The following is a 23,902-nucleotide window of genomic DNA, read 5'->3' on the forward strand; positions in this document are numbered from 1 at the left end:
ATCTAAACTGGTTGGAGTTGGCGTGTCTTTTATGTGCCATTCATAGCACCCTAATGGTTCCCCTTCAAAACCCATGCTGTTAACATCCACCCTGGGCGGCCAACAACGCGGGACTGTGTTCTTCAGTTCTCCCCTCATATTGGGATCCCCACCGAGTTCCACATACCTTTCCTGCCTCTAAGCCCCATCTCTGGGCAATAAATAGCTTCCAGAAAGCCCAAACGAAAAGCAGATGTCCCAGCTCGCTGCTTCAGGGGTGGTTCACCGCTGGTGGGAACTTCAGGCGGTTGCTCTGGCACCGACCTCCACCTGCCCCAGTCGTGCCCTCCCGGTCCCCAGCAGGGTGAGGCTCCGCATGGCCTCCCCGATGCTCCTAGATGCTCCCGCCTCCCCTCTGCCCGCCAGCTCACTGCCTCCGCCGACCACATGGCCTGCCTCCCCCACAGATCCTCAGGGACAGGAGCTTTTAATAACCGGCAAGGCAACTATTGACTCAGGTTTTGCTTGCCTGCCACTAAGTTAGCATTTAATAAATGCTGGATCCTGGCTTAATAGGCCGGTCATTGTGTATCATCGAAATGGCAAATTAATTATTCAAAGCCGTACATGAGACACACCAGGGATGGAGGAGAGGGGGGCCCTCTGGTTGCTCCTTCGCAGGAAACGTTGCATCTCCTGGCCATACGGTGTGTATTTAGAGTCTAACAGCCAGCTCGTTAAATCCAAGTCTATTGGATCTAAGTGGGAGTCAGGAATTGGCGGGAGGGCGCGGGAGGGCCCAGGCGGCCTGTGCCCAGAGCAGCCCAGCCCCTGCTTCGTACCCCCATCCCGCCACGGGGATGCCAGAGCCGCCCTAAGCAGGGCTGGATTAGTGATCGTCACTCCTCTGGGGACAGAACCAGCTTCCATCCTTAGCCCGAGAAGCTTTCCCTTGATGGTAAACCCGTAAAGGGCCCCGCAACCCACAGCCACCGGTGACAGCCGCCCGCTCCGGGCGGGGGCTGCACTTTCCAGGGCCTCCCGCTGTCCAAGAGAGAGCCCAGCTTGCAGATGAGGAAACTGAGGCCTGGAGGGGCTCAACAGCCGGCCCAAGGTCACCCGTGTGCTAAATGGCAGGTGTGGGATTCAGATGCAGGGTGTTGGGGCCTTTTAGGCTCTCTGTCTCCCTGTCTCTTGTTCTAGAGCTGGGAGCACCCTGGGAGGTGCAGACCCTCGCCCCTCGGGGCCCGGGGGAGCCCCAGACCCGCCCCACCTCTGCATGCACACCTGCCTTCTCCCCTCTTGCAGTGCCTCTTGGGCCGAGGGAGAGGAGACGTCCCGACCCACCTCCGTGCCTCTCCCTTCTCTGCCCCTGTGCATGGGACCGCAGCGTCTGTCCTCAGACCAAAAAGAAAAAAAAAATTCCCCAAGCAGAAGGAAATCACCAGGGTAGGTGAGCTCCTCGTCCGGTCTCCGTTTGCCCCTTGGATGCGGGACCGCCGAGACCCGCAGCAGGTGGAGGCGGGGACAGGCCACCGCCTGGGACGTCCGTGCCTCGGGTGAGATGCCCGCCTGCCAGGTGCCAGGGCCCACCTGCCGCTTGCCGCTGCGTGGTTCCGACCCAGGAGCCCCCCGGCCCATTCTGTTGGTCTTCTATGTAAGGGATCCAAGCCATTCATTCCTCTGATTGATTGATTGATTCATTCATTCATTCATTCACTCAACACTCACGCGTGGTTGGCCTCCTTTGTCAGGCGCTGATGGGCGGCACGAGGTCTGTGGCTCCCCGTGAGATGTTCTGGAACCCCCAGGGCAGCCCGGACTGGACAGGGAGGCAGCAGGTCCGGGTTGGAGTTCAGGGGAATGGCTTGCCCGCTTTGCCAGGGCCTCTGGTGGTGGTGGGGGGGGGCAGGCCAGAGGGCCCTCGGCCGGCTGCCCGGTTCCAGGGCCTGTCCGTGGATGCGGTGGGTTGGGCCCCGGGCGGGGCCGTGGGTGAGGGCCTACGAGCAAAGCTGATTCCCTTCCAGGAGCCGCAGGCGGGTGCCACGAAAGCACACACCCTACCTGAAGGTGCGTCGGGCCCAGCAGGAGCGTGCAACAGCGGGAGTGTGCACCTGCGGGAGTGTGCACCAGCCTCCACGAGGAGAATGGGAGGGAAGCTTGCTGAGCACCAAGGCCCTGCGGTGGGAACACATCAGCCAGGCTTGAGGTCGCCCAGAGGCTCAGCGTGGATGGGTACAGGAGGGGGGACAGGGAAGGAGCTGGAAGGGAGGAGCAGGCCAGATGGTGGAGGACCTGGGGCTCCACACCAGGTGAGTGCTCTGGGGAATCGCTCTCAGAAGAGTCAAAGGTTCCCAGAGGTCAGGGAGGGCAAACAGACTCCACAGGGTTGACCTCCCTTCTTCCTCACCTTATTTCTCTGTTGGATTTTCTTTCTTTATTTATTTATTCATTTGAGAGATCATGAAAGACACACACACACACACACACACACACACACACACACACACACAGCTCGAGCAAGGGCAGAGGCAGAGGGAGAAGCAGACTCCCCGCTGAGCAGCGAGCCCAATGCAGGGCTCGATCCCAGGACCCCAGCATCATGATCTGAGCTGAAGGTGGACCCTGAACCGACTGAGCCACCCAGCACCCCCACACACCTTGGATTTTTCTATCGTAGGAGGAACATCACCATTCAGAGTTGTCCAGGCTCAGAACCTCAGGATGGCACAGGTTCCTCCTCCCATCCTACCTCTGTCCCCATTCGCATTAGTCTCTGAATCCCAAACCTAGTCACTTCCACCCGCACTCAGCCTCAGGCCCGCCTCCTGCTTGGCATCCTCCTGGCCGGGCTCTGCTGCTGTCTCTCACCATCCCCTTAGGCACCAGCCTCCTGACTGCTCTTCAGGCCCTCAAGGTCTTCCCCGTATTGATAACACGTGGCCAGAACTCTTTCTATACACAGATCAGATTGCACCGCCTTCTTGCAGAAGCCAACAGCACTTAGTATACCTTTTCAAGTTGGATTTCTCATAAGCAAACTCAGAGATGGAGAATTGTGTGCAAGCACTTTGGTGGGGGACATGCTGTTTTCTTTTTTTAAATTTTTTGAATTTATTTTTTCATGAGAGACAAAGAGTGAGAGGCAGAGAGACACAGGCAGAGGGAGAAGCAGGCTTCCTGGGGGGAGCCGGATGCAGGACTTGATCATGACCTGGATTCAGTGTGCTAGCATTTTGTTAAGGATTTTTGCACCTGTGTTCACAGTTTTCACTTTTGCATTGTACAGTATTTGCCTGATTTTGGTATGAGTGTGCCACGGGCCTCCTAAAATGAGAAGTTGGATTGAGGGTGGGAGTGTAGGACAAGGGACTACTGACTTTCATTTTAAGATTCTTAGCACTATATGGTTTTTAATGATTTTGCTTTAGTACACGAAAATATTTTATAAAGATTTATTTATTCATTAATGAGAGAGAGAGAGAGGCAGAGACACAGGCAGAGGGAGAAGCAGGCTCCTCACAAAGCCGGGACCCCAAAGTGGGACTCGATCCCTGGATCCCGGGATCATGACCTGAGCCAAAGGCAGATGCTTAACTGACTGAGCCACCCAGGTGTCCCACATGAAAATAATTTTATATAAAACACTAAAAAAAAAAAAAAAAAAAGATTCAAACCTATGATTTTTCATGACCTGGTATTATTTGTTGGCGTGGGTATAGAGAAAGGAGTAAGGTGGGTGCAGTGAGGGCGGTAACAGGTAAAAGGGTTGAATAGACCTGGACTTGATGCAAGGTGATCGTCCCCACGCACGGAACACTTTCTGTGCTGGGAGCTGTGCCGAGTGCTTTGCGTTATCTGATTTAATCCCGACAAGAGCCTGGATTGGCTAACTACCGCTACACAGCAAACCATCCCAAAATTTAGTAGTTTAAAACAGCAACTGTTTATTCTGCAGTAAACGCAGTAATGCAGCAGGCTACCTTGCCAGAGGCCAGAGAAGGTGGATGGATTAAAGATCCCTCCACAGAACTTTTCTGCCTGCTTGGCCATTTGCTGTTTATAATTGGATGCTAAGGGAATGATTAAAAAGAGGACATGTGTGCCAGGTAGGCACATGGGCTTATCTCATTCACTGAAAGTACAATAGACAAAGGATCATCTACAAATGTGATGGGCATTCTGCAACTTGAGCGGGGCAGTTGTTCTTTGGTTTTGCTTGGGGCCACTCAAGGACTGCTGTCATCTGCCCATGTGGCTCAACTAGGGTAAAGTGACCCCGGAGGGTGACTCTCTGGCGGTCACGACACATCTGGTGATTAGCCAGGGCTGCCGGTGGGGTATCTCGGTTCTCCTCCGTGTGGCCTTCCCGGCATGATATCCTAGGTTTCTTAGATGGTGATGGTAGTCTTCCAAGAGGGCACACCCTAGTGTGCAAACACTCGTCAGCCTCTGTAGGTGTCCCATTGGATGAAGTCCCATCAGTCAAAGCAAATCACGTGACAAAGTCTAGCATCAGTGGGGGATAGAGATAGGCCAGGGCATGGGCACTGAGAGAGGGGATTCACTGGGGGGCATGCAGGGTAACAGTCTCCTACAGGATACTGTGAAGCAAGTACTTATTGTCACTCTCACTTTATAGATGAAAAACACCAAGTTAAATAGCTTGCCCAAGGTCTTCACTCGAGTCTGGCAAGGGTGGGGTATAGCTGTCTCACAGTTTCTTCTCTGACTCCCTCTGGCACCCGGCCTTGGCATTGAGTTCTCTTCCATAGTCTGTTTTCAAATTATCCTGATTGACATGGTGAGAGACTTATTCTCAGGTCTGCTGCTGGTCTTTTTTTTTTTTTTTTAAAGATTGTTATTATTTATTCAGGAGAGACACAGATTGAGAGGCAGAGACACAGGCAGAGGGAGAAGCAAGCTCCATGCAGGGAGCTGGATGTGGGACTTGATCTCAGGACTCCAGGATCACGCCCTGGGCCGAAGGCAGGCGCTAAACCACTGAGCCACCCAGACGTCCCTGCTGCTGGTCTTTTTGTGCTCAACTGTCCTCCCCAAACACACACGTACACACACGCACACTCAATAGAGCCATGCTACCATGATTGGCCCATTTTCTCCCTTTGCACACATTCCTCTAAAGGTACTACATGGTACTTCCGCTCTCATGTTCTTTATCTATGGGGTCTGGGTGAATGAATGCCCATCACATTTGTAGAGATGACCTATAGCATCTTGCACCAATTCAGTGGATGAAATGAGTCCACACACCTCCCTGTACAGATGTCCTCTTTATAACCATCTTTTTAGCATTCCGTTACAAGAAGGAAATGGCCAAGCAAGCAGAAGAGTTCTGCACTCTTTAATGCATCCGTCTCCTTCTCTGGCTTCTGGCAGGGAAGCTTGCTGTGCTACTTCTCTCCCACCACTCTCCCCATCATTGCCATCAGAAATCTTGTAGCATCTGACAGACCGAGACAGATTGCCTCTTACTCAGTGAGGCCTGTCTTGTTGACGGGGTCCAGCCTGAAGGCCCCAAGCACCATTTCAATGTTGTTATTGGCAACATGATTGAGAGGGAAGCTGGGCCATTTGTCAACTTGGCCTTCGCAGGACTATTAGAGTGAAGCAAGAGATAAAATATATTTTGTTTTCAACAAGGTTCCGTTTCTGTCCTACATGATCAACTCCAAGATGCCATAAAAATAGGGCTTCTTGGGGATCCCTGGGTGGCTCAGCGGTTTAGCGCCTGCCTTTGGCCCAGGGCACGATCCCGGAGTCCCGGGATCGAGTCCCACGTCGGGCTCCTGGCATGGAGCCTGCTTCTCCCTCTGCCTGTGTCTCTGCCTCTCTCTCCTCTCTTTATGACTATCATGAATAAATAATAAAAAAAATTAAAAAAAAAATAGGGCTTCTTGGTACCCTACTTTTAGGGTGCTTTGAAACCGTTAGGAGAGGTACAAGCAGAGAACTGAGGGTTAGTCCTCACTGAGGAGCATGATACTGCTCTGTGATTGTTGTTTGTGTTGGATGGAATAGTGCCACACACACACCCCCCATCACACCATAAGGATGTCCAGATGTCCAAGTCCAAGTCCCTGGAACCAGTGAATATGTTTGTTACTCGGCAAAGGGGAGTCAGGCATGCTCCACAGGTGATTTTAAAATAGGGAGAGTCTCCTGGATTATCCTGGTGGGCCCAAGGTAATCAAAAGGGGCAGTAGGTGTGGTAGAGGGAGGTTGAAGAATTAATGACTGGGAACAATTCAACCAGTTGGCTTTGAAGACACAAGGAGGTCATAAGCCAAGAGATGTGGGCAGCCTCTAACAGCTGGAAAACACAAGGAAAAGAATCTTCCCTCTGGTATCCAGATGGAATGCAGCCCTGCTGATACCTTGATTTTAACCCGTTTCAGACTTCTGACCTCTAGAAAAGTAGGCTAATAACATCTGTGCCATCCTAAGCCACCAAGTATGTGTTAATTTGTTACGGCAGCAATAGGAAACAAATACACCACTTTTCATTAGCTCTGGAGTAAGGGTCAGAGTTTAAAGAATACCCTCCTTGTGTTTACGGAGGACTTCAGCATACATGGTAGGAGCAGGGTTCATAGCTTGCGGTAGGAAAATTCTCCCACCCGTCACATTTTCATAGAAAACCATCTTAGAGCCACACTACTCCTATACCAGAGAGACTTAGCTGATCGGTGAGGTTGCATTAGCAATTACTGAGCGTGCTCTCAGTTAGTGCCTGAGTTTATTTGCTCAAGATTTGGTGGGCCGGCAATTTGGGCAGAACCCAGTCAAAATTGTTATTCTTGGTTCTCTGTGGTATAATAATTGGGTTCGCCCATGTGCCGGTGGTCAGTTGGCATGTTGATGGGGGTTCGCCGCTCCCGGATGATGTCATTCACAGGTTCAGAGTTGCCAGAGGTTGCAGCTGGGGCACGCTGGTTTTCATCCTTGGTGAAAGCCAGCTGAGGCTTCCTCACTTGGCATCTGGGCTTGAAGAGGGAGCATGCAGAGGGCTCTTTTGGTCTCAGCTCAGAAATTGCATAATGTCATTCCACTACTTTCCGTTGGCCAAAGCGAGTCGCCAAGGCGGCCTAGATTCAAAAGAGAGTTGAGGGATGAAATCTATTTCTTGATGGGAGCAGGGGTGACCCCGTATTGCAAGGGCACACGCGTGCAGGGATGGGAGGAACTTGCAGCTCAAACTTCCGCACTCTCTGTGCTGCCTTTCTCTGGCTTGATGGCCTGGGGCCGGCATACATCCTTCTGTTCTTGCCTCTTCTGGGGCCAGCTCTGCCCTGGAGGGGAGAGGCCTGCTGTTGTCCAGCTGCTGTGACTGTTGAAGCGATGTCTCAGCATAATTCAGAGAGGAAGGAGTGCAAAATTCACTCGGGCCTCAGGGTCAGTCCCCACACACCAGTCCGGGAAGCCAGTCATCCACCTGTTACTAGGACCTCTTTCTGATGCCTCCGTGTGTTTCTCAATTTCTTCAGAATCTGGAGGGGAGAAAGGCATGATTAATTAATGCCTCAAGCACTTAGCGGTGACTACCCGAAGGGGCTAGAGACCTAACCAGTGACAAGCAGGGGAATGTTTAGGAAGGACAAAACCAGGGTCGTGTTCTAAAAGAGAAGGTTCAAACTACCAATAGAAACAAGGAAGTGGGATGCACGAGACAAAAGGCTTTCATCATCCGTGTGGACCAACTGTAAAATGTCCCAACAATTCGAATGTTAAAGCAAGACTGACAGAATTCTGGAAAGCATTTGCTGGTTTTGCATTTCCAGTCTGCTTAAGTCAGTTTTGCAGGATAGCTGATAGTCGGACAGGTCTCCTGGGACGGCAGTGGAGGGTAATGTGCACTGGCATGTAAACGCTCAAACACCTAGTTCATCTTTTTTCATAGACAACCCAAAGGAGTGTATATTGAACAGACACACTTACGTGATTGTTGTTGATGCAGTTGATAACAGGACACAGCAAATGAAGGGTCTCTAGGGGTAGGTGAGATTTATCCAGTTGGCGCTTAATCCAGACGTCTTTCTCTTCACACAACAATGATGGTGACAAGTCAGAGTGATAGAGAGGCTCTCATTCTCTAGCAGCAGCAGCAGCAGCAGCAGGAGGAGGAGGAGGAGGAAGTGGGATGAAAGGCATTGGCGTGAGGCCACAGGCAGCTTTGTGGTTAGGGCAGATATAAGGAAGCAGTGCACCATGGTGGGATTAAATCATGGATTTGCAAATTACTCACTTTGCAACCTTGTAAGGGTGAAATGAAATGAAATGCATTTGGAATGTCTACTGCTGTGCCTAGCACATTGCAGGTGTGCAGTAGTGATAGCTGTATGAAAGCCAGATTTGCAGAACTGATGGTGAGAGTTGTGATTCAAGCCGTGGCATGGATCTGTGCAGTAGCTAGTAAGAACAGAAAGAGCTAGGGTGGTAGAGATGTGGTTGAAACCGCAACCGGGTGTTAAGGATTGCATTTGCAGGAAGCGAGTCCAGAGCCAGAGACAGTATTAGAACTGACACATCACTCGGAGAGAATTCTCAAGGAACTAATGGGTCTGGTCTGAAAAGCCATGGACTGGTCTGGCAGGGCTGAGGGGATGAGAGGTTGGTGCAGGACCAGCCGACCACAGATTGAGCAGAGCTGAGCCACACTGGGACAGTCAGCTCTCCAGGCTGCACCCATCACAGAGACACCGTGTGAGTTCCCACTGGGCAACTCTCCAATCTTTCCTCTCCTCGTCTTGGCAAGGCTGGTTTGTCTTCCGAAATCCTCAGCTCGAACAGCTCTTGGAATGTTCTAGTGTGACAGGTAAGGGAACGGACAGAAAGTGGAGCAAGGGCACGCTCTCCAGGTTGAGGCCTTCCGCCGGTCTCTCGATGGCTGGGAAAGACCACGCCCTGGCTCAGCTCCTTCACGCACAAACTGGATTCTGGGTGCCTCTCTCAGATCTTTCTGTGACCTGCCGTAGCTGATAGAGGGAGAGACTCAAACCATCTTTCTGAATATCAGCCCTCAAGTTTTTGGCTGCCGTCTTGTCATAACGATGGCTCCTTAGGGACAGGGAATCACATGCTAAAGTGACTGGTGTTCTTGGGACGGTTCCTCACTTTCTCCCAATGTGGAGCTGGGGGAGGAAGGAGAGTGGGGAGGTGGATACTCCTCCTTCCAAGACGTGGAGGCAAGAAAGACCTCTCTCCTCCCAGTGCTCTGTAGTAGCAGTAGTGGGGCCAGACTGCGCACTGCAGCTCAGGTGTGCACAACCAGGAACAATGCCCTTGATGTAGTCATTGCTCTCCTTCTACTGTGAAACCCTTACAAGAGCAGGGGAAGAAACCCACAAACACGAACAAACGAACATGTCAGTGAAAGACTCTCCGGCTCTTTCAGCTCAGAAGCAGCCCCCTGCTTCCTGTCAGGTCCGTTGTGCACCCTTCCTCTGTTCCATTCTCATTCCCTGGAGCCTTGCTTCCTCCACTTCTTGACTCATGTGGCAACTGGAGCACGTCTATCATTCAAGTCCGGGGATCCAAACAAAATCATACCCCCTTTTTCTTGATTCCAATTCCTGCAGGGACTTTGAGGAACCCAACCTGGGATGGTCGCAACTTGTGCTACCCACTGCTGGTCCCGTGAGTCATGGCAGGGAAATGAGATAATACTTTACAAAATGAGGGCCAGGGCCTCCCTGCTGTGGACGAGGAGGGAGCCGAGGGTTTCCCCATGAACCCAGCCCATATTGCCCAGAATGACCCACTTTCCTGTCTCAGTTGGGTGAGGGTTCCGGGGAGTTAAAGATCCCATCTATGAGATTTGGGAGGGGTGGGGGCGGAGTCTGTCTCTCCCTGCCGCCCTACCCATCCTCTCTTTGGAGGACACTGGCCCCTGTGACATTGGCCAGCAGCTGGCAGTGGCAAGGAGAGCCCACGGGACATGCCCACTGCCTGGGGCCTTCAGCTGAGGGCGCATGGGGGGCTTGTAGCTGCTAACAGCTGTGGGGCGGAGGGTCAGGCCACGGCATTGACTGAAACAATCTCATTCGCCTTTCAGTTTATGGTCCAAGAAACAAAAATAATATTTAATGAGAAAAATCTTCTTTGTTTAATTACGGTAAATGTCAAGGTTGAATCCAAGTGCTTTGCTTAAGGTCAAATGTGCAGTGCTATCAAAAAGCATTTAAACCGGGGCTGATGGGCTATTAAAACCCCGGCTGGTTAAAATGAGGTGCTGTCCTTCGTCCGTGATTTATTTGCCCCATTTGGAAGCAGCGACGTTGGAGCTAGTACAGTCCCCAGCAGCCCGGGCATCGCTCTTCTCCTTAGGCTAACGAGGGACTCCCCAGTGAAATCAGTGCCCAGGGCTCCCAAACGCTTACCTCTGGGGCTGAGGAATCCCATTTCCATTAGATCAGTGGTTTACAGAGGTTCCGTGCCCGGCTTCCCTCCCCGAGTTTCTGCTCTCCTGGGTCAAGGATGAGACCTGGCGCTGGGATTTTCTTAAGGCTCCTAAGTGAAGTGTTTCTAATATATAGTGGGGGTTTCAAACGTTGGGGTTGGGTGCTCATTTTCATTAATTAAGATGCTCAAAGCTGATGCCCTGCTGTGCCCTCTGCCTTCCTGTGTATCACTCGGTCTTTGCTCCTAGTGTTCATTCAATCCAAATTTCTCATCTTCCCTACCGCCTCTTATTGTCAGAGTGCAGAGCCTCCTCCTAAGCGACAGTCTGTATTGTCAAACTCCAGAAAGGGCCAAGTTGCATCCCCCCCACGCCTTTGTCCTTGGCAGTGAATGGGATAGGAACCATCAGCCCAAACTTCCCTAGCTCCCTGCTAAAGGAGTTAGCACTTCTGAAGTGCTTAGGAATGAGATGAGAATTCAGACTGTGGAATAGGCCCCTTCAGGTAGTCGGAAAAGAATGGGATAGCAGAACTTTCCTGAGCAGCGAGGAAATCTTTCTCCTGTTATTTATGCACACTGCTTCACTGTTCCTTCTTTCTTTCTTGTCATACAATAGAAATAATGATCTTGGTACTGGACTCTGTGCTGCGCCAGGACAATTAATCACCCACCCAGTCATTTATTTCCTCATACTCTCTTCCACCAGGACCATTATCCTGTAGGTAAACAGAGGTGCCAGTAAATCACGGACAGAACACAAGTCGGTGGGAGAATAGTTGATTAAGCGTCTCCATAACTTACGGTTATAGAGCACCTCTCATCCCAAAGGATCTCCAAGCACCAGGTAGACTGATGTGCGCCACTACCCAGCCTCTCTATATGTCATGTTCCACCCCATTGCCTCGGGGGGTGGAATGTTTATTGCCCTTGTCATACAGTTACCCTCAAAGCTGCAGTCACAGCGAGACAGGAGGCAGAGAAAGGAACTTCTCACTTCCTTGTCCTTTCAAGGAGCAGAATCAACTACCCCAGCAGGAACTCAGCAGCAGCCAGAGGGTAACCTCCCCGCCCTCCCGGGCAAAATTTCTTTGGTTTAAGAAATGCTGCAAACACTAGAAAATCCTATGTTTGTTCTTCTGAAGGTGGCGACAACAGAGCAGCCATCGAGGTTGGGCGGTGAGCTGGGACAAGATCTAAAGTAAATGTCACCAGGGTGGAAATGCTTCAGTATCTGCTAGAATCATAGTCCAGGGGAGAGAATCACTCTAGGGAAGGATCACTTATCATAATCCTTTAGAACTATTCATGATAACTCTGCTCTTTATTTTTGGATTTTTTTTAAAGATTTATTTATTTGAGAGAGAGAGAGAGAGCAATGCGCATGAGCCGGGGAGGGGCAAAGGGAGAGGGAGGGAGAGAAGCAGGCTCCCCGCTGAACAGGGAGCCTGAGGGGGCCTCGAGCTCCTGACCCTGAGATCAAGACTTGAGTCGAAATCCAGAGTTGGACGCTCGAGCTCACTGAGCCACTCAGGGGCCCCTCTGCTCTTTAAACTTTTATAACAAAAATTAAAAAAATAAAAAATATAAAAAAACTTTTATAATGTACGGGCTCCTTTGAAAGAAGGAAACAACTTCCATTTCCCTCCAAGTACACACTACAATTGTTTGATGATAGTGCTACTTTGAAACTTGTCACTCTAGCTCTGATGTCTGTATAAAACCAAAGCCACGTTAAATTCAAGCAAGTTAAATTCAGTTCAGTATACAGTTGACCCTTGAACAATGCCGGAGTTAGGGGTACTGACCTCCCGTGCAGTTGAAAATCCATGTAGAACTTTCGACTCCCCCAAAACTTAAGTACTAATAAATCGTCCACTATTGATGAGAAGCCTTACTGATAACATCGTTGATTAATATGTATTTTATGTTATGCATTATATGCATCATATACCGTAATCTTACAATAAAGTTAGCTAGAGAAAAGAAAGTTATTAAGAAAATCAGAAGAAAGAGTATTCAATTTCTAGTATTGTACCGTATTTATAAATATGTATAAAACCCACGAATACGTGGATCCACACGGTTCAAACCCACATTGTTAAGGGGTCAGCTGTAATTCAATTCAATGCAAGTTAAATTCAAACAAAACTCAATTCAAAAAATTCAAAAAAGCCAATGTGATTCTATTAATTAATTAATTTCATGGGAAGGATGATGTTTTGCTGAAACCAAATTACCTCTCAAGTGAGGACATGATATTGACTGCTGCCTCATTAGTTCTTTTGGCATATGTATCCTACTGGGTGCCATGTGATGATCCGTTTTTCCATCATTTCTATTTGGACTGCTCTGGAAACTCCCTTTGTGAAGTATCCTATTAATTTATTTGGCCTTAATTTGGGGCAAACCCAGCATTTCTGTGCTAAGTCTCTGTACCTCTGGAACAAACAAGTCCATTGAGATTCCCATGGTATGATTGGATTCTATGGGGTCATTAGAATGATGCATGAGATGGGAACATTCAATTTTAAGACCATGATCAAAAGGAAACCCCCCCCCCAATTAAAAAAATCCTCATAAAAATTTTTAAGACTCTCCTGGGTTCTATGGGAGCCATGGACCCCATATTAAAACACATATGTTCCAGATTCCCACCTCATAGAGTACAGGCGCCAGTCACCCCTTCTTACTGCTATTCTGTTGTATCAAAGAGACATGAACCCCTTTGTTGCTTGAGCCACTGTATTTTGGGGCCTCTGTGTTACCACCCCTTAATCTACGCTCAGTTTGATACAGAAAGTGAGAGTTGGAGATCCTGTTTTTTTCTTCATTCAGCAACGTGTATTATGTATATATGTGCCAGGAACCATAGAGGAAGGGGTTTATTGCGATTGCATTAGTGGTAAATCTGGGGCAAAATGCAGGTCTTCTGACATCCAGCCCAGGACTCTTGCCCCCACATGCTTCCTCCTCAGCTAGTTGTGTGGCTGATCCTCAACCATTGCGATTAATTAGGGGGAGGGCCTGGTCTTCTCAGAACTGAGCGTGGCCTGGTGGGCTTTCCTCTCACACGGCTTGTGTGACTCCTGTTTGTTTGGGATTTTATTTTGTGAAGGGGGAAAAATAGGGACAGTCCAAAACAAATTAAGAGGAGTTACTAATCCAGAAGAAATGTGTATTCATCACTGCAGGACCAGCCCTATCCCCTGTGGATAGAGGGATGCATGGGGAAGGAAGCTCACAGTATTTCAGGAAGATGACTTGCCAGCAATAACATTGTTAGGAGAAGATGGAAGTTGGAGTGAATCGTCCAAGCCAGTGTTTATACTGGGGAGGAGAACGAACTGGAGGCAGTTTCGATGCCCCACCTCAATGTTCCAAAGTAGAGTCCCAGGGACAAGCAAAGAAAGTAGCGAAAAGCACGGTGGAACATTATAGGTTTTCCTCCCCCTTCCCCCGAAAGTCATTCTTTCTCGCATCATCTTGTTTTGTCTTCCCTGGAGCATGATTATAGTTAGAAATGTTCATCTTCATTTTTTTTGGTTCACAGTTTTGTCGTCCCTTAAACAAGATATTTCCACAGATGACTTGTTTAGCATTGAGTCTCTCGTGGCCCGAACACACTCTCAAAAGTATCGCTGAAGGAATAAAGGAAGAAATGAATGAATGAAGGAGTAGGAAGCAGAAGATGAGCCACCTGAGTCATGAAACGTGCCACCATTCAGCCACCCTGGTGAGAGCAGGAAGATCAGATTTTGTCACTAGAGACGAAGAAAGGCCTTGACGGCTCCTGTTAGGGTATTCCAGAATAATGCCCCTGCCCCAGGGCTCCCAGAATTTTCGTTGGGGGGCCATGAAAGTGCTCCTTGCAGACCTCTGGCCACCCGGGGTGAAAGTGACCAGGGGCTCTGGCTCCTGAAATCCACTGATGTGAATGTGTGGACGCCACACATCCTGCTCCCAGCCTGCGGCCTGCGTGGCGGGGATACTAAGTCACAGCTGGTCCTGGGACACCAGCACTCCTCTGACAGCTGACTTCAGCTTGAAAGACTCCCTGACAGCTTTGGAGAATCCCCCTTGGACTGCAAGGTGGTCTCGGACACTTCCACCCACCCTTCCCTCCCTCTCCCCTTCACTCAGGACCAGACTCCTCACATCACAGTCCGGCGGCTCTCCCAGACTTTTCTGACTTCTTCCCTGTTTTCTCTTCCAGATGATTCCCCTACCCAATCCTCAGATATTTAATCTCACGGAAGTCTTGATTCTCAAAGGACTTGGGCTATAGCAGCCTTTAAGGACAGTCCTGGGGCCTGTGTCAGTTGGACGGAAGGCTGACAGGCTGACCCCCAGTACCATCAAATTTTGAATGCAACGTCTGCTGTCACAAAGCCACGCTCCAGCTTGCCCAGATCCAGCCTCAATTTGGAAGCCCCAACGGAAAAGCAGAGGTATAAGGCAAACGCTTATTTATTAGTCCACACTCTAGACGTGAGCACTGACAGGAAAAGTAAATATCACAGGAAGGATAGGAAGTTGAATAGGAATCTCCCTTGAGTGCACAGCCTTTCTTGCCATGGGGAAGGATGTCAGCTTTGACAGGTGGTAGCGTGTTTATTGAACTTTTGAAGGCGGGGGCCCCTGGGTGGCTCAGCGGTTGAGCGGTTGAGCGTCTGCCTTTGGCTCAGGGCGTGATCCCGGGCTCCTGGGATCCAGTCCCACATGGGGCTCCCCGCAGAGAGCCTGCTTCTCTCTCTGCCTACATCTCTGTTTCTCTCTGTGTGTCTCTCATGAATATATCAATAAAATTAAAAAAAAATTTGAAGGCAAAAGAGAGGAGATAGAGAGCTTAGGTGGATAGTAGTAGCTCTGGGATTGGAGGTTCTTAAACATGCAGCTTTGTCAGCCTGTGTAATTACAGAAGTAGGAGGTAATTGGACAACACTTGTCAAAAATGAAATCTCGTAGTGTGCCTGGGAGGAAAACGGATGGGAACATTTTTTCTGACGAATGGATTTCCTAGTCCCCACCTCTGCATTCTCTGGAACGTTCTCAGCCTGGCAAGACACAGAACTTTTTCTTCTTTTATTAAGTTTTACCGATTCATAATATAGCAAGAGAAAATGTATCAGTTATCTACTGCCACATAACAAGTGACCCCAAAATATATTGACTTAAAGCCGACACTTTTTATCTTCTTAGTTGCACCAGATTCTAGGTCAGGAATCTGGTGCAAGTTTGTCGGTCCTCTGGTCTGTCAGTGACTATCATCAAGGGATCATCTGGGCTGCTGTCATTTCAAAACTCAGCTGGGGAAGGTTGTTTCTGTGTGATTGTTGGTGATATTCAGTTTTTTTTGTGTGGGCCACTGCACTGAGGGCCTCAGTGGTGCCTGGCTGACTCAGTGGAGCATGAGATTCTTGATCTTGGGGTTGTGAGTTTGAGCCCCACATTGGGTGTAGAGATTATTTGAAAGAAAAATTCTTAAAAAAATATTTTTAAAACCCTCCAAACTTGGCTTTAGGACCTAATGGAAGAATTTCATGGAAGGGTGAGAAGTTACAACGACCCTTCCAAGGGTATCATCCTTTCTGCGGCTTTATGGGCATTTGCAGAGGACAGATGATTGACTGGCACTCAGATTGTGCTAGCCAAACTTCTCCACCCAATTCCTAGTAATAAATGTGCCATGGGTCCCAAAACAGTCAGTTGCAAACAGAAAGTTTCCCCAAGTGTCACGCTTTGTCACAGAAGTTCACAAGCATTGTATATTGTAGGCCATAATAGATGTGTTTGTTTGAATATAAAAGTACAAAACCTCCTCACCATGGAGCAATACTGATTTTGCAAGGTGAGGCACCATGTGGATTCAGTTTGAAGGGCCTGGCAAAGATTTCGGGGCACCACTTCTCTTTTGATGAGTCACCTCTGCTGAGTCACCGGTGCCCATTTCCTCCATGACAAGGAGAAGTTAACTACTATCATCTGCTAATAGGAAAACATGGAGGGATTTTGCAACGTGTATTTATTTTTTGTTATTTTAGGCAGCCAGCCTCCCCGTTCGCTAGCTCTGGGTGGTCCGCACATGAGCCATGTTAAACCCCTCCGGGGCGCAGCAAGCTCTCTCTGGCCTCGAGTTGTGTGAACAGGTAATGCTCTCAGCCTAGACGGTCTTTTCCTGCCTTGTGTCCCTGTGTGATTTTGCCTTCCCCTTTTATATTCCACTTAGAGAGTCAGGGGAGGTCTCGGAGGAACAGTGGCACATCATCTGAGCTAAGGGCTGCACCTGCTCTGTGTTCCCTAAGTCACCCTCCTTTCAGTGTTCAGATGAAATAAACCTACAGTGACTAGCTAATGTAATTCAACATTTCCTCCTGTCTCCGTGTGAGCTGCTTAAGGACAAAGACTCTGACTTTTCTTCTTCATACACCCGCTGTGGGTATAAAGCATCCTCTATTTGGCATGCTGTAGATGTTCAAAAAAACACCTCTTGGCAAATCAGTGGCCCTCAAACATTTTGGTCTAAAGACCTTGTTATAGCATTAACATTTACTGAGATTTCTGAAGAGCTTTTGTTTATATGGGTTATATCTATCGGTATTTACCATATTGAAAATTGTAACTGAATAATAAGGCATAGTCCTTAAAAATCTGTTAGCAAGTCTTTAAAAAAATAAGCCCAAGAGCAGCCCTGGTGGTTCAGTGGTTTAGTGCCGCCTTCAGTCCAGGGCCTGATCCTGGAGACCCCGGGATGGAATCCCACGTCGGACTCCCTTCTAGGAGCCTGCTTCTCCCTCTGCCTGTGTCTCTGTCTCTCTCTCTCTCTCTGTGTCTCTCATGAATAAATAAATAAAATCTTAAAAAAAAAAAAAAAGCCCAAGAGTGTTCTCCAGACTTTGAGAGAGAGAAACGGAAAGAAGGGAATGAGAGAGAAGCTGTGTGTGATGGGTCTCAAGCAGGGGTGCCTTCAAGAACCTTACAGTTTTCTAACTGCAGTGTGGCCTGGGAGCAGGAGAGTGATTCTAGGCACCCACACGTATCCAGAGCCTCAGACAAGAAGAAAAGGAAGCTGCATCTGGGGCGATCGGGGCCAAAGACTTTGGATTGGTAGAGGTTAATATCTGCCGTTCAGACCCCAGTGGAGCTCAAGATAGAAATTAAGCCGAGTTATAGAAAGGAAAATTAGACTTCTCCTTTACATGAGTTTCTGGACTGACATTTTGTCATGACTGCCACCGTTTTATAGATGAGAAACCAAACTTCGTGATAGCCAGGCACTTGCCCAAGGTGACACAGCTTAAGTGGCTTGGCTGGGATTCAGACACCAGGATCCCGGTTCCTAGACCCGGTGTTGTTTTGTCTCCCAGAGGACCCCCTCAAGGCTGGGGGGCTTCAGCAGCCCACCTGACCATTCAGGGCAGACTTAGAGATGAAACGGTATCTGGCAGCCTGTGCTCTAAGACAATGGCGTTCTGTATCTTGAAGGAATATGGTGAAATCCTACAGTGAATTCTGTTATATCTGAGTTTCTGTTGACTTTCCCAAAGACCATGAGAAACACCTGTTGGCCAAGCCTTGGTTTTTTAAATTCTGGCTTTGCAAATGATTAGCTTTGGAACCTTGGGAAAGTGATCTAACCTTTCACCTACTTCCCTGACCCTCTCCCTCCCCCCATGAAATGGGGATCCTAATATTTATCTCCTTGTTCCTTCAATGTGTGTTGTGCATAGTGACTTCCTTCCAAAGACTACATAGGGGAAGGGGGGCGGGGGAGAGGAATTTTACAATGGAGAAACCTGCCAGAGGCCACCTCAGCCAGGAAATCTCAGTTAACATCATCAATGATAGGTCAAGTTGATAAAGGAACCCTTGCTGCATTGTGCTGAGGAAGGCACTTGACCTCTGGTTTCCTCTTCCAAACTCATAGCCCCAGTGTAATCATGATAAAACCACTAGAAAAATCTCACTTTTGATCCACAGAATACTAATTTTCCTTAAAACTTTCATAGTCATCAAAAACAAAGAAAGGCTGAGAAACTTTCATGAAGTCAAGAGGAGCCTAAGGAGATATGATTAAAAGTGATATGCTAACCTGGATAGGGTCCTGGAACAAACAAACAAATGAGGATATTAGGGAAAACTAAGGAAATCTGAATCTGACTTTCGTGAAAAATAATATATCAATATTAGGTCATTAACTGTAACCAGTGTACCGTACTGTGGTGATATAAGAGACTCTACATGATCTTTGCAATTCTCCGTAAATCTAAAGCTATTCTAAAGTAAGAAGTTTATATAAAAAAAGGAAAAAATGAAAGGATAGTGATATGTAAGTGAGAAAATCGTATTGGACATAACAAGGAGGTATCCTTGAATGTGTTTTATTTGACTTAAAGAAAACTAGAATTCTCAAACCCAGTTTCGTATTCTGGTAAAATACACATAAAGCGTAACCATCTTAACCATTTTGAAGTGTACGCTCAGTAGTATTAAAGACGTTCATAATGCTGGGCAAGCATCACCACCACCCATCTCCAGAATTCTTTTCGTCTTGTAAAACTGACACTCAGTGCCCACTAAATAGTAACTCTCCATCCCAGCCTCCCCCGCCCCTGGCAGCCACCGGTCTACTTTCTGTCTACAGGATTCCGACTACTCTTAAGTACATCATGTCAGTATTTGTCTTTCTGTGTCTGGCTTATCCCACTTACTGTAATGTCCTCAGAGTTCCTCCGTGTTGCAGCACATGTCAGAATTTCCTTCCTTTTGAAGGCTGAGTGATACTCCATTGTATGAATCCATCACTTTGGGCCGCTATGTCCATCTGGACATAAGGGGTTGCTTCCATAGGGCAGCTACAGTGGATAGTGTTGCTATGATCGGGGTGTAGGAACAACTCTTTGAGGCTCTGCTTTCAGTTCTCTTGAGGGTAAATACCCAGGAGTGGAATTGCTGTATCATATGGTAATTGTATTTTTAATTTTTTGAGGAACTGCCGTATTATTTTCCACCGTGGCTGCACCACCAACAGTGCACAAGGGTTCCAGTTACTCCACATCCTTACCAACACTTGCTGTTTTCTAGGGGTTTTTCTTCTTCATTGTAATAATCCTACTGGTGACACCTCATTGTGGTTTGTTTTTCTTTTCCCTAACGATGAGTGATGTTGTGCATCTTTTCATACACTTGTTGTCCATCTGTACATCTTCCTCAGAGAAATGTCCATTCAAATTCAAGTCTCTTGCCCATTTTTGAATCAGGTTGTGTTTTCATTGTTGAGTTTTAGGAGTTGTCCATATTTTCTGTATTTGCAAGTATTTTCTTCCCTCTGTTGGTTGCCGTTTTTTACTCTGTTAATAGTGTCTTTTGATACACAAAATTTAAAAATTTTTATGATGTCTGATTTGTCTATTTTTTATTTTGTTGTCTGTGTGTTTGGTGTCATGTTCAAGAAATCATTTTCAAATCCTCTGTATTCTTTTAGGAGTTTGGTAGTTTTTGAGTTCATTTTGAATTAATATTGATATATTCTAACTTAATTTTAATGATTTTTTATAACAAAGCACTAGTGACATACCTCTGTGTCAGGAAATGCTAGTTCTACCCCAGTCAGGCTCCCTGCTCAAAAAAAAAAAAAAAAAAAAAGAAAAGAAAAAAAAGAAAAAGAAAGAAAAAGGCTAGTTCCAACTGCTTAGGTGGGCAGTGTCTATAATATGCTTTTGGGTAGGGCACCTGGGTCGCTCAGCCTGTTAAGTGTCTGCCTTTGGCTCAGGTCATGATCCCGGGGTCCTGGGACCAAGCCCTGTGTCCCGCTCCCAGCTCGGCGGTTGCCTGCTTCTTTCTCTGCCCCTCCCTCCTGCTCTGCTCTCTCTCACTCTCTTTCTTAAATAAATAAAAATAAGGTATTTTTTAAAAAGTGCTTTTTGGCAACTCTGGCTTCTTTATTCAGTTTGTCAGATAGTACCTGACATTCTTTCCTGAGTTTAGTCTATCGGATATTCACTGCCAGTTGTAGCCAGACTTAGCTGATGATTATCATCATAGCATAATCAAAAATTTGATTTAAAAAATTTAAATCAAATTTTAAAAATTTGATTTAAAAAATTTTGATGAACCCAACATACCCAAAGTATTTAACATATAATTAATAGAAGAATGTCAATGCAATCTTTTACATTCTTTTTTAAAATACTAAGTCTGAAATAGGTTTGTATTTTGAGCTTCCAGCACATCTCAGTTTGCACTGGCCCCTTTTCACCTGCACAATAGCCACGTACGCAGTTCCACACTATCATTTAGTAAAAGAAAAAACACAGTCACACATACACACACATACATGATCATGATCTTGGAATGTTTTTTAATAAAGACATTTAGGTGAATAAAGGAGTGACTTACCTTGTCCTTATTCCGTCTCTTCCTCGTGACTGTTTTGGAGGACCATGGCTGTTCACAGACAGGGGTTTCCCAGTTAGATGCTGTAGGATGGGTCGAGTGGCACCATGGTGTCTGGGACAGCCATGCCCCAACCTGAGTTGATTCTCTTTCATTGACCAGATATCACTGAGCATCTACCTTACGCCAAGCCCTGCTAGGTGCTGGGGATACGAGAGTGAAAAACAGGTGGATCCTCTGACTTCAAGGAACTTCCAGTCTACGCAAATGAAAGTTACTTACAAAAAGAGCCAAGGGCTCTACAGTGGTGGATTAAGTTATGGCACGGGTGTAGGCAATGAGGGAATGTGTCGCTGTAGAGAATTTAAAAACAAGAATAAAACTGATGGAAGGTCAGTCTGCTCTTTATTTATTAGAATTGCATCTGCAGTTCTAAGCCATGCCAGTGATAAAATACTCCTCACAGGAAGACTTTTAAGCCCTCAGATTCCTGTGCTCTGCCTCCAGCCTGCTAAATCAAGATCTCAAGGGGGTGGCTCAGGCCTCTGAATATTTAGGGAGCTGCCCAGATGCTATGGACTGAATTGGGCTCCCCCTGTATTCATATGTTAAAGCTGTAACCCCCAGTGTGATAGTACCTGAAGATGGGGCCTTTGGGCGATAATTAGGTTTAGATGAGGTCATGAGGATAAAGCCCTGACGATGGGATTTGTGCCCTTATAAGAAGGGACACCATAGAACTTGCCACCTATAAACCAAGAAAAGACATCTCAGAATGAAATGTACCTGGCTAGCACCTTGACCTGGGACTTCCCGGTCTCCAGAATTGTGAGAGATAGATGTGTGTGGTTTAAGCCCTCCAGTCTGAGGCATTTTGTTATGGCAGCCTGAGGTGATGAAGATGCCAGGTGAGTCCGAAGTTTATCTAGGTGTGAGAACTCTTGATCTCAGCCAGGAATAACCATTAGAGTTCTTCTGCTGTCTTGGTTGGGCAGGACTTTTCCTTGATGGAAACACATGCTCTATCTAATTGATCAGTGATGGTTACCAAGGATGGCAGAGTGAAGGGGAGGAGTGAGGGCACAGGGCAGGGGGGGGCAATTTTTTGCCATAGGTGCCATGTATTTGCCATCCCTATATTTCTTTACTTTTTTTTTTTTTTTTGAGAGAGAGAGAGAGAGAGAGAGGTAAAAGGAGAGGGAGAAAGAGACTCGTAGGTAGGCTCTGCACTCAGCACAGAACCCAGCTTGGGGCTTGATCTCATGACCCTGAGATCATGAGGAGCCGAAATCAAGAGTTGGACACTCAAGTGACTAAACCACCGAGGTGCCTCTATTTCTTTACAGTTTTAACAGCTTCTGTCCTTATATCCTCGAGTCCCTTTTCTCCTTCGTGGTGTTGTAATTTTGATAACAATGTTGGCAAATTCTCAGAGAACTGTACACCCTTCCCCCTGACTCACTCACGCTCCTTGAATTTTAAAAACAGATGCTGAGGAGCCAAGAGTCACTGTCTACATTTACCCATTGGTCTTTCCCTTCTGATTTATCTTGTTTTTTTCCATTTCTGTTCAGAGTTCTCAAACAAGCTCCGGAATGATTTGTTAGTCATATGTTCTAACTTTAAAGCAAAACAATCTTTGGCACTAGAAATAAAAGACAATTAAAATGTAATATTATTGCATTCCTTATCTTTGTCATCTATCTAGCTGTTATTTTTGAGGACCTTCTAGGAGTCAGTCCCTGTGCTGCTGGGCCTTTGGGAGACAAAGACAAATAGAAGATAAAATCTCTGCCCTTGGGAAGCTCCAAGTCAAACATGAGAGCTGGATTTCATATCAAATAATTATAATGTGTTAAGTGCTATACTGGGATGTGCTGAGGGAGCACAAAGGAGAGCCCATTCCTGTCTAGAAGGGATGATTGAGGGTTTTGGGGGGCTCCAATCATGCTCCTTTCCCCTGTGGATTCATTAATTCATTAAACAATCACGGAGTCCCTCCTATGTGCCAAGCTCTGATCCAGGCATTTGGGATACATCAGTGAATAAAATGAAAATTCCTGCTCTTATAGAGCTTATGTTGTAACAGGGGAACCAAATAGACTGAGGCCTCTAGGGACCAGCACATCGAATCTATGAGCTGATGACAAGGGATGAGGGACTGTGGGGCTGGGGTCAATTGTTCTTCCTTCCCTCCCACTATCTTCAAAGGCTGCCTCATCCTGACCAGTCTCAGGGACTGATCCTAAGAGGGGAGACCCTAGGCCCTGACCCCAGTGTGCTTACCTCGGGAAGGAGGAAGGATCAAGTTAGCCCGAAAGAGAGAACCTTTCCTAGTCTGGACAATTGGGTGAGCTAGCCCTTCATGCCAGAAGAGTGTAGGAATTGGTGGTGGTGGTGGTGGTATTTGAGCAGGGGAAGGACAGAAGGACAGAAGTGGCTTTCAGGGACCTAGAGGAAGACAAGGAGAGGAGAAAGGACCCTCCTTTGCTTTATATCTGGAAAAAGTACAGAGATAAGGAACTTGATGATGAATCGCTCACCCAGCAGATAAGGAAAGAGGGTGTTTTAGTTCAAGGACTAGCAGATGCTGAAGCATAGGCGCTGCCAATGAAGCCCCTGTAATTTTTTTTAACCCCCATAGATGAGGAAACTGCATTGGATCCCTCTTGTGCTCATGTCCTCTGGGCTCACCATTTAGTCCAGTCACTGCTGCAACAACCAGCTTGGCATAGGTGTAACCTACCCGGCCACACTTGTCCAGACTGTGCCTCACTTCTCTTGCTTTCTGCTGTTGGAGAGGAAGAACTTTTCCTCTGCCCTCTTAGGTTCTTCTTCTGGAAGCCTGTAAATTAAACTGACAAAGACAGATGAACAGAAGAAAAAGTGTTATTTGCATGTGGAAGTTAACAAAAGTACCTAGCTCATGAAATGGTTAAAATTAGAGGATAATATACCTAACTTAGCAGGAGAAACGGAAGGGGGGAGAAGAGTTCTTCAATGGGAAGAACTTCTTAGACTTCTTTAGAAAAGACAAATAGGTTTTGAGGGGAGATAAGAAAGTTTGTGATAATGTTTGTTTATACAGGTCCAAGTGGTCTTTCTGGTT

The 23,902-nt window shown here is 47.3% G+C and overlaps 1 protein-coding gene across 4 annotated transcripts in view; it reads left to right on the forward strand.

Annotated features, from left to right (window-relative positions):
- Positions 1-23,902, forward strand: part of PAMR1 (peptidase domain containing associated with muscle regeneration 1) — a 157,179-nt gene that overhangs the window by 17,777 nt on the left and 115,500 nt on the right. For all 4 annotated transcript variants that reach the window (XM_038563030.1, XM_038563032.1, XM_038563029.1 and 1 more), the window contains exons 3-4: positions 14,615-14,849; positions 16,443-16,547. The gene's annotated coding sequence lies outside the window, so the exon portion shown is untranslated. The remainder of the gene's footprint in view (positions 1-14,614; positions 14,850-16,442; positions 16,548-23,902) is intronic.

Source organism: Canis lupus, chromosome 18, assembly GCF_011100685.1.
Source record: "Canis lupus familiaris isolate Mischka breed German Shepherd chromosome 18, alternate assembly UU_Cfam_GSD_1.0, whole genome shotgun sequence".
NCBI lineage: Eukaryota > Metazoa > Chordata > Mammalia > Carnivora > Canidae > Canis > Canis lupus.